The following is an 11,434-nucleotide window of genomic DNA, read 5'->3' as shown; positions in this document are numbered from 1 at the left end:
TGAATATTGTGAAATTAATACTGCTTTGCTGAATTTTGTCATGAAAGATCCGTTTTCCGGCCTTCCTAGTGAAGATGTCGCTACCCATCTAAACAACTTTGTTGATTTGTGTGATATGCAAAAGAATAAAGATGTGTATAATGATATTGTTAAATTGAAGCTATTCTCGTTTTCGCTTAGAGATCGTGATAAAACTTGGTTTTCGTCTTTGCCTAAAAATAGTATCGATTCATGGAATAAGTGCAAAGATGATTTTATCTCTAAGTATTTTCCTCCCGCTAAGATCATCTCTCTTAGAAACGATATTATGAATTTTAAGCAACTTGATCATGAACATGTTGCACAAGCTTGGGAGAGGATGAAATTAATGATACGTAATTACCCTACACATGGTTTGAATCTTTGGATGATTATACAAAAAATTTATGCCGGATTGAATTTTGCTTCTAGAAATCTTTTAGATTCGGCCACACGAGGCACTTTTATGGAAATCACTTTAGTAGAAGCAAGTAAACTCCTAGATAATATTATGGTTAATTATTCTCAATGGCACACCGAAAGATCTACTAGTAAAAAGGTTCATGCTATAGAAGAAATTAATGTTTTGAATGGAAAGATGGATGAACTTATGAAATTGTTTGCTAATAAGAGTGTTTCTTATGATCCTAATGATATGCCTTTGTCTACTTTGATTGAGAATAATAATGAATCTATGGATGTGAATTTTGTTGGTACGAACACTTTTGGTAACAACGCGTATAGAGGAAACTTTAATCCTAGGCCTTTTCCTAGTAATTCCTCTAATAATTATGGTAATTCCTACAACAATTCTTATGGAAATTATAATAAGATTCCCTCTGATTTTGAATCTAATATTAAAGAATTTATTAGTTCGCAAAAGAGTTTCAATGCTTTGATTGAACCAAAACTGTCTAAGATTGATGAGTTGGCTAGGAACGTGGATAGAATTTCTCTTGATGTTGATTCTTTAAAACTTAGATATATTCCACCTAAGCATTATATCAATGAGTCTCTCAAAACTATGAGAATTTCCATTGATGAGTGCAAAGAAAGAACCGCTAGGATGCGTGCTAAAAAAGATTGCTTTGTAAAAGTGTGTTCTTCTAGTTTTCATGATAATAAGGATGAAGATCTAAAAGTGATTGATGTGTCCCCTATTAAATATTTGTTTTGCAATATGAATCTTGATAATGATGGTACTGGAGATGAGTCAACTTTAGTTTTTAGATCTTGATGCAAAAATTGGTAAAAGTGGGATTGGAGAGGTTAAAACTTTACATAGCAATGAGCCCACTATTTTGGATTTCAAGGAATTTAATTATGATAATTGTTCTTTAATAGATTGTATTTCCTTGTTGCAATCCGTGTTAAATTCTCCGCATGCTTATAATCAACATAAAGGTTTTACTAAACATATCGTTGATGCTTTAATGCAATATTATGAAGAAAAGCTTGAATTGGAAGTTTCTATCCCTAGAAAACTTTATGATGAGTGGGAACCTACTATTAAAATTAAAATTAAAGATCATGAATGCTATGCTTTATGTGATTGGGTGCTAGCGTTTCCACGATTCCAAAAACTTTGTGTGATGTGTTAGGTTTCCGTGAATTTGATGATTGTCCTTTAAATTTGCACCTCACGGATTCCACTATTAAGAAACGTACGGGAAGGATTAATGATGTTCTTATTGTTGCAAATAGGAATTATGTGCTCATAGATTTCATTTTTCTTGATATATATTGCAATCCTACATGTCCCATTATTCTTGGTAGGCCTTTCCTTAGAACGATTGGTGCAATTATTGACATGAAAGAAGGAAATATTATATTCCAATTTCCGTTAAGGAAAAGCATGGAACACTTTCCTAGAAAAAAATTAAATTACCTTATGAATCTATTATGATATCCACGTATGGATTTCATACCAAAGATGATAATACCTAGATCTATTCTTTCTTTTATGCCTAGCTAGGAGCGTTAAACGATAGCGCTTGTTGGGAGGCAACCCAATTTTATTTTTGTTTATTGCTTTTTGGTTCTGTTTCGTAATAAATAATTCATCTAGCCTCTGTTTATATGTGGTTTTATGCTTTTAATTAGTGTTTGTGTCAAGTAGAACCTTTGGGAAGACTTGGGGAAAGTCTTTGCGATCTTGCTGTAAAAAACAGAAACTTTAGCACTCACGAGATATGCTGCCATTTTTTACTGGAGAGTGCGATTAGGTTGATTATTTTTGAAGATGATTAATAGATAAATTCCTCACGTCCATCAATTTATTTTAGAATTTTTGGGGTTACAGAAGTATTTGAAACCTACAGATTACTAGAGACTGTTCTGTTTTTGACAGATTCTGTTTTTCGCGTGTTGTTTGCTTATTTTGATGCATCTATGGCAAGTATCGGAGGTTATGAACCATAGAGAAGTTGGACTACAGTAGGTTTAACACCAAAATAAATAAAGAATGAGTTAATTACAGTACTTAAGTGGTGCTTTGTTTTCTTATACTAACAGAGCTCATGAGATTTTCTGTTTTAAGTTTTGTGTTGTGAAGTTTTCAAGTTTTGGGTAAAGATTTGATGAATTATGGAATAAGGGGTGGAAAGAGCCTAAGCTTGGGGATTCCCAAGGCACCCCAATGTAAAATTCAAGGACAACCAAAATCCTAAGCTTGGGGATGCCCCAGAAGGCATCCCCTCTTTCGTCTTCTTGTATCAGTAACTTTACTTGAGGCTATATTTTTATTCACCGCATGATATGTGTTTTGCTTGGAGCATCTTGTATGATTTGAGTCTTTGATTTTTAGTTTACCACAATAATCCTTTCTGTACACACCTTTTGGTAGAGACACACTTGAATTGGAATTTATTAGAATACTCTATGTGCTTCACTTATATCTTTTGAGCTAGATAATTTTGCTCTAGTGCTTCACTTATATCTTTTAGAGCACGGTGGTGGTTTTATAGAAACTATTGATCTCTCATGCTTCACTTATATTATTTTGAGAGTCCTTTAGAATAGCATGGTAATTTTCTTTGGTTATGAAATTAGTCCTAATATGATAGGCATCCAAGATGGGTATAATAAAAACTATCATAGAAAGTGCATTGAATACTATGAGAAGTTTGATACTTGATAATTGTTTTGAGATATAAAGGTGGTGGTATTAAAGTTGTGCTAGTTGAGTAGTTGTGAATTTGAGAAATACTTGTGTTGAAGATTGCAAGTCCCGTAGCATGCACGTATGGTAACCGTTGTGTAACAAATTTGAAACATGAGGTGTTCTTTGATTGTCTTCCTTATGAGTGGCGGTCGGGGACGAGCGATGGTCTTTTCCTACCAATCTATCCCCCTAGGAGCATGCGCGTAGTGCTTGGTTTTTGATGACTTGTAGATTTTTGCAATAAGTATGTGAGTTCTTTATGACTAATGTTGAGTCCATGGATTATACGCACTCTCACCCTTCCATCATTGCTAGCCTCTTCGGTACCGTGCATTGCCCTTTCTCACCTTGAGAGTTGGTGCAAACTTCGCCGGTGCATCCAAACCCCGTGATATGATACGCTCTATCACACATAAACCTCCTTATATCTTCCTCAAAACAGCCACCATACCTACCTATTATGGCATTTCCATAGCCATTCCGAGATATATTGCCATGCAACTTTCCACCGTTTCATTTATGACACGCTTCATCATTGTCATATTGCTTTGCATGATCATGTAGTTGATATCATATTTGGGGCAAAGCCACCATGCATAATTTATCATACATGTCACTCTTGATTCATTGCCCTTCCCGGTACACCGCCGGAGGCATTCATATAGAGTCATATTTTGTTCTAGCATCGAGTTGTAAATAAATAGAAGTGTGATGATCATCATTAATAGAGCATTGTCCCAAATAAAAAAAATGATAAAGGCCAAATAAAAAATTAAAAAATGAAAGTCCCAAAAAAGAAATAAAAAGGAGCAATGCTACTATCCTTTTTCCACACTTGTGCTTCAAAGTAGCACCATGATCTTTATGATAGAGAGTCTCTTGTTTTGTCACTTTCATATACTAGTTGGAATTTTTCATTATAGAACTTGGCTTGTATATTCCAACAATGGGCTTCCTCAAATGCCCTAGGTCTTCGTGAGCAAGCAAGTTGGATGCACACCCACTTAGTTTGTTTTGTTGAGCTTTCATACATTTATAGCTCTAGTGCATCCGTTGGATGGCAATCCCTACTCCTTGCATTGACATCAATTGATGGGAATCTCCCTAGCTCGTTGATTATCCGCGTCGATGTGAGTCTTTCTCCTTTTTCGTCTTCTCCACATAACCCCCTATCATTATTCTATTCCATCCATAGTACTATATCCATGGCTCACGCTCATGTATTGCGTGAAAGTTGAAAAAAGTTTGAGATTACTAAAGTACTAAACAATTGCTTGGCTTGTCATCGGGGTTGTGCATGATGAGAGCATCCTTGTGTGACGAAAATGGAGCATGATCAAACTATATGATTTTGTAGGGATGAACTTTCTTTTGCCATGTTATTTTGAGAAGACATGATTGCTTAGTTAGTATGCTTGAAGTATTATTATTTTTATGTCAATATTAAACTTTTGTCTTGAATCTTTCGGATCTGAATATTCATGCCACAATAAAGAAAATTACATTGAGAATTATGCTAGGAAGCATTCTACATCAAAAATTCTGTTTTTTCCATTTACCTACTCGAGGACGAGCAGGAATTAAGCTTGGGGATGCTTGATACGTCTCCAACGTATCTATAATTTTTGATTGTTCCATGCTATTATATTATCTGTTTTGGATGTTAATGGGCTTATTTATACACTTTTATATTATTTTTGAGACTAACCTACTAACCCAAGGCCCAGTGCAAATTGATGTTTTTTGCCTATTTCAGTGTTTTGCACAAAAGGAATATCAAACGGAATCCAAACGGAATGAAACCTTCAGGAGAGTTATTTTTCAAACAAACGTGATCCAGGGGACTTGGAGTGGACGTCAAGAAATCAACGAGGAGGCCACGAGGCAGGGGCGCGCCTACCCCCCTGGGCGCGCCCTTCACCCTCGTGGGCCCCTCATGGCTCCACCGACCTACTTCTTCCTCCTATATATATATCCATATACACCAAAAACATCCAGGAGCACCACGAAACCCTATTTCCACCGCCGCAACCTTCTATACCCAAGAGATCCCATCTTGGGGCCTTTTTCGGAGCTCCGCCGGAGGGGGAATCGATCACGGAGGGCTTCTACATCGACACCATAGCCTCTCTGATGATATGTCACTAGTTTACCTCAGACCTTCGGGTCCATAGTTATTAGCTAGATGGCTTCTTCTATCTCTTTGGATCTCAATACAATGATCTCCTCGATCTTCTTGGAAATCTATTTGATGTAACTCTTTTTATGGTGTGTTCGTCGAGATCCGATGAATTGTGGGCTTATGATCAAGTTTATCTATGAACAATATTTGATTCTTCTCTGAAATCTTTTATGTATGATTGGTTATCTTTGCAAGTCTCTTCGAATTATCAGTTTGGTTTGGCCTACTAGATTGATCTTTCTTGCAATGGGAGAAGTGCTTAGCTTTGGGTTCAATCTTGCGGTGTCCTTTCCCAGTGACAGCAGGGGAAGCAAGGCATGTATTGTATTGTTGCCCCCGAGGATAAAAAGATGGGGTTTATATCATATTGCTTGAGTTTATCCCTCTACATCATGTCATCTTGCCTAATGCGTTACTCTGTTCTTATGGACTTAATACTCTAGATGCATGCTAGATAGCGGTCGATGTGTGGAGTAATAGTAGTAGATGCAGAATTGTTTTGGTCTACTTGTCGCAGACATGATGCCTATATACATGATCATGCCTAGATATTCTCATAATTATGCACTTTTCTATCAATTGCTCGATAGTAATTTGTTCACCCACCGTAATACTTATGCTATCTTGAGAGAAGCAACTAGTGAAACCTATGGCCCCCGGGTCTATTCTCTATTATATTAATCTCCCGTCAACTAGCTATTTCTGTCACCATTTATTTTCCAATCTTTATTTTCCAATCTATATCATAAAAAATACCAAAAATATTTATCTTATTATTATCTCTATCAGATCTCACTCTCGTAAGTGACCTTGAAGGGATTGACAACCCCTTTATCGCGTTGGTTGCGAGGTTCTTATTTGTTTGTGTAGGTACGAGGGACTTGTGTGTAGTCTCCTACTAGATTGATACCTTGGTTCTCAAAAACTAAGGGAAATACTTATGCTACTTTGCTGCATCACCCTTTCCTCTTCAAGGGAAAACCAATGCAGTGCTCAAGAGGTAGCATCGGCTTTAGCCCCCACGTAGGTAGTATAGGGGTGTTCAGGTTGGAATCTAAACACTCTTGATCCAAGAGTTTGGTCCTTGAAGGAGGTGTTTAGCGCAACGAACCAGGCAATCGGACTATGTGGCTTTATCACCCTCGCTTAGCCATAGGAGTTTGACAATAGAAAAGTAGGCACGACCCCTAGTTAGTATTTGTTAATCCGGACTAGGGTGTTGTAGACACCAGATCGGGTGGAGGCCGATCCGTCGCATAATGCGAGGAAAATCGCAAGAGATTTTAACCTCCGAATAGCTGACCAGCTCTCGCCGCATCATGACAGTCAGTTTTTGGCTTTCTCTACTGAGGTGTTTACCCAGATGAACCAGAAACACAATCAAAGTAGTTATCACTTTACTATCCTAGCCAATAGGACGGAACGTAAGGTAGTAAGCACAGGAGCCGGGCAACCCAACTATTGACCAAAGGCATGATTCGGAGCCGATGCATATAATGCCAAATTTGGGGTGCCGAACTATAATGTAAAAATTGTTCGGACTTTGTTGCCGTAGTATGGAGCACAATGAAGCCCCTGCGAATTAAAGCGTACGAAAGTGTACGGGTGCAATCGATAAGAAGAGCGAAATAAAATGAAATAGTACGCCAATGCCACATAAGTTGGGTCGCAAACTGTTTCCATTATAATTTGACTAATACGTCGAAGCGTATTTGTACAAATAGTGCGATAAGCAACATGGCTATTTAACATGCCAAGACCAAGGGGGAGCTGCGTGCGGGTCCTAAAAACAGGTAGAGTGATCGTCAAGAAGACCACCTAGAGATTTCGCCACACGTCTATGCTGCTTGCCACCTTGGTATATCCATCCTTTGAAGGGATCAATGATCAGGCCGTCATGAGGGGCCTGTGGAAAAGAAAAGGAAAAAAGAAAAGGGGAAGGTTGAGCCGTATTATGGACCACAATTGAGTTATGCCTCCGTCTATGCCCATGGTATTTTGAGTGCGTAGTTATGTACGCGCGGTACGTACGCCGCCATTTGGTCGGGACTGAGACGGAGGCCGAATTGCTAGTCGAACTCCTGACGAGCTGGACTATCAAGCTGTGGAGTAGTCCGGACTCGTTTGACAGTGTCTGGGAGCTTGGCCGCTGAATTAAAATTCTGCTTGATAAGGCCGCTTTGTACTCCCGCTGCCAGGGCCGTGGTGTGCTCCTCGATACGGAGGGAGCATTCAGTGTTTCCATTAACTGTTATGACACCGCGTGGTCCAGGCATCTTGAGTTTGAGATAAGCATAGCGTGGCACCGCATTGAATCGAGCAAATGCAGTTCATCCGAGCAGTGCGTGATAGCCACTACGGAAGGGGACGATATCGAAGATCAAGTCTTCGCTTCGAAAGTTGTCCGGGGATCCGAAGACGACTTCCAATGTGATTGATCCCGTGCAGCGGGCCTTTACACCTGGTATTACTCCTTTAAAGGTAGTTTTTGTGGGCTTGATCCTTGATGGATCGATGCCCATCTTGCGGACTGTATCCTGATAGAGTAGGTTAAGGCTGCTACCACCGTCCATGAGGACTCGCGTGAGGTGGAATCCATTAATGATTGGGTCGAGGACCAGTGCGGCTGAACTGCCATGACAGATACTGGTCGGATGGTCCCTGCGATCGAAGGTGATCGGGCAAGATGACCATGGGTTGAATTTTGGGGCGACTGGCTCTATCGCGTAGACGTCCCTGAGCGCGCGTTCCATCTCCCTCTTGGGGATATGGGTAACGTATATCATGCTCACCGTTTTAACCTGAGGGGGAAACTTCTTCTGTCCCCCCGTGTTCGGCGGACGGGGCTCCTCGTCGTCGTCCTCACTTTGCGACCCCTTCTCCTTGTTCTCGGTACTTAACTTACCGTCCTATTTAAAGACCCAACAGCTTCTGTTGATATGATTGGCTGGTTTATCGGGGGTGCCGTGGATCTGACATGGACGATCGAGTATGCGGTCCAAGCTAGATGAGCCCGGATTATTTCTTTTAAATGGCTTCTTCCGCTGGCCGGACTTGGAGCCACTGAATCCGTCAATGGTCGTCGTGTCATCGGTATTGTCACTGTTGTTTCGACGCTTGTGTCTGTTCCGTCGGGGCTTGTCGTTGCTATTTCTGGCTTCGGAGGTGCCAGGTTCGCTTGCGTTATTATTGCTATGGGCTAGCCAGCTTCTTCGCCCGCGCAAAAGCAGGTCATAAGTGCCGTGAGGGATGCCATGGACTTCGGTTTTTCTTGGCCGAGGTGTCGGGCGAGCCATTCGTCGCGGATGCTATGCTTAAAGGTTGCTAGGGCATCGGCATCCGGACAGTCGATGATCTGGTTCTTTTTAGTTAGGAACCTAGTCCAGAATTTCCTGGCTGACTCTCTGGGTTGTTGAACTATGTGACTTAAGTCATCGACATCTGGAGGTCAGACGTATGTACCTTGGAAGTTGTCACGGAAGGCGTCTTCCAAGTCCTCCCAGCTGCCAATGGAGTTTTCTGGCAGGCTGTGTAACCAGTGCCGAGCTGGTCCCTTGAGTTTTAGCGGGAGGTATTTGATGGCATGAAGATCATCGCCGCGGGCCATATGAATATGGAGAATAAAGTCCTCAATACATACCGCGGGATCTATTGTTCCATCGTATGATTCGATATTCATGGGTTTAAACCCTTCTGGGAATTCGTGCTTCATTACTTCATCAGTGAAGCAGAGGGGGTGTGCGGCGCCTCTATATTGGGCCAAGTCGCGACGTAGCTTGAATGGAGTCCGTCTGTGGTTTTCGGCCCAGACGTGGTTATGCTTGTCACGTCTGGTTAGATAGCCGTCGTCACGCGTCGGGGCACGCCCCCATGATCCGTAGATCGATCTGGTTTGGCCTGCTCTATTTTCCAGGTCTTGCCGCAGGTCATATGTATATCCCCGAGCTGTTGTGTCTTTACCTTTACGGCAAGGTAGTATAGGCTGGTGTTCGGCTTGAGTTGTCGTTTTGTCCCGGCCACGTGGTGGTCGGTCAGCCGCGTTATGCGCTGGTGGTATGGGCCCAAGTGCCTCGTCATCGAATTGAGGTAGCAGTTTGCGCTTCGGGTAACTTTTGGTTGGGCGCTCGAGGCCGTATTCCTCGACCGCCAGTACATTAGTCCACCTATCATTAAGTAGGTCTTGATCAGCTTGAAGCTACTGCCGCTTCTTTTTTAGGCTCCTTGTAGTGGCAATTAGCCGACGCTTAAAGCGCTCCTGCTCGAGGGGTTCCTTAGGCACGATAAAGTCTTTGTCGCCGAGGCTCACCTCATCCTCGGAGAGTGGAAGATAATTACTGTCCTCTGAGTCTTCATTTATGGCCTGTTCATCAGGGATAACTTGCCCGTCTTCCCGATCATCCTGTTCGGAGGTTGGCTCGACGGGGTCTTCTTGGTCTTCGGCGTCGTCCGGAGTATTGTTGTCTCTTGTGCCGGTATCACTGTTTTTTCCACGACGTGATTTAGAGAGGCGCCACTGACGTTGGCGCTTTGGCTGTATCTCAGGAGGTTTATCCTCGACTGGATCTTTATCGTTATCGTTGTTACCCTACTTGGGTGTATCCACCATGTACACGTCATATGAAGAGGTGGCCGTCCAGCATCCGGTGAACGGCGGGTTTTGGGCCTACTCTTCTCCGGCATCGTCGTCCATACCGTCGATGTCTTCGGAGCCATAATCGAGCATGTCAGTTAAGTCCTCGACAGTGGCTATGAAGTGGGTGGTGGGTGGGACGTAAAATTCCCTGCTCTCAGCCCCTAGTCTGGGCTGGGCGTAGTTCGGACGTTGCTCCTTGCTACCTCTTGAGCACTACGTTGGTTTTCCCCGAAGAGGAAGAGATGATGCAGCAAAGTAGCATAAGTATTTCCCTCAGTTTTTGAGAACCAAGGTATCAATCCAGTAGGAGGCTACGCGCGAGTCCCTCGTACCTGCACAAAACAAATAAATCCTCGCAACCAACGCGATAAGGGGTTGTCAATCCCTACACGGCCACTTACGAGAGTGAGATCTGATAAATATGATAAGATAATATTTTTGGTATGTTTATGATAAAGATGCAAAGTAAAATAAAAGAAAAGTAGAAAGCAAAGAAAATAACTAAGTAATGTAAGATTAATATGATGAAGATAGACCCGGGGCCCATAGGTTTCACTAGTGGCTTCTCTCGAGAGCATAAGTATTCTACGGTGGGTGAACGAATTACTGTTGAGCAATTGATAGAATTGAGCATAGTTATGAGAATATCTAGGTATGATCATGTATATAGGCATCACGTCCGAGACAAGTAGACCGACTCATGTCTGCATCTACTACTATTACTCCACTCATCGACCGCTATCCAGCATGCATCTAGAGTATTAAGTTAATGAAAACAGAGTAACGCCTTAAGCAAGATGACATGATGTAGATGGATAAACTCATGCAATATGATGAAAACCCCATCTCGTTATCCGCAATGGCAACAATACAATACATGTCTTGATGCCCCTACTGTCACTGTGAAAGGACACCGCAAGATTGAACCCAAAGCTAAGCACTTCTCCCTTTGCAAGAAAGATCGATCTAGTAGGCCAAACCAAACTGATAATTCGAAGAGACTTGCAAATATAACCAATCATACATAAAAGAATTCAGAGAAGATTCAAATATTGTTCATAGATAGACTTGATCATAAACCCACAATTCATCGGTCTCAACAAACACACCGCAAAAAGAAGATTACATCGAATAGATCTCCACAAGAGAGGGGGAGAACATTGTATTGAGATCGAAAAAGAGAGAAGAAGCCATCTAGCTAATAACTATGGACCCGTAGGTCTGAGGTAAACTACTCACACTTCATCGGAGGGGCTATGGTGATGATGTAGAAGACCTCCATGATCGATGCCCCCTCCGGCGGAGCTCCAGAACAGGCCCCAAGATGGGATCTCGTGGATACAGAAAGTTGCGGCAGTGGAATTAGGGTTTTGCCTCCGTATCTGATCGTTTGGGTGTACGTAGGTATATATAGGAGGAAGGAGTACGTCGGTGGAGC

The sequence above is a fragment of the Triticum aestivum genome, chromosome 4A, assembly GCF_018294505.1.
Source record: "Triticum aestivum cultivar Chinese Spring chromosome 4A, IWGSC CS RefSeq v2.1, whole genome shotgun sequence".
Taxonomy (NCBI): domain Eukaryota; kingdom Viridiplantae; phylum Streptophyta; class Magnoliopsida; order Poales; family Poaceae; genus Triticum; species Triticum aestivum.
The sequence above is the reverse complement of the archived record's forward strand: the minus strand, read 5'-3'. Positions refer to the sequence as shown.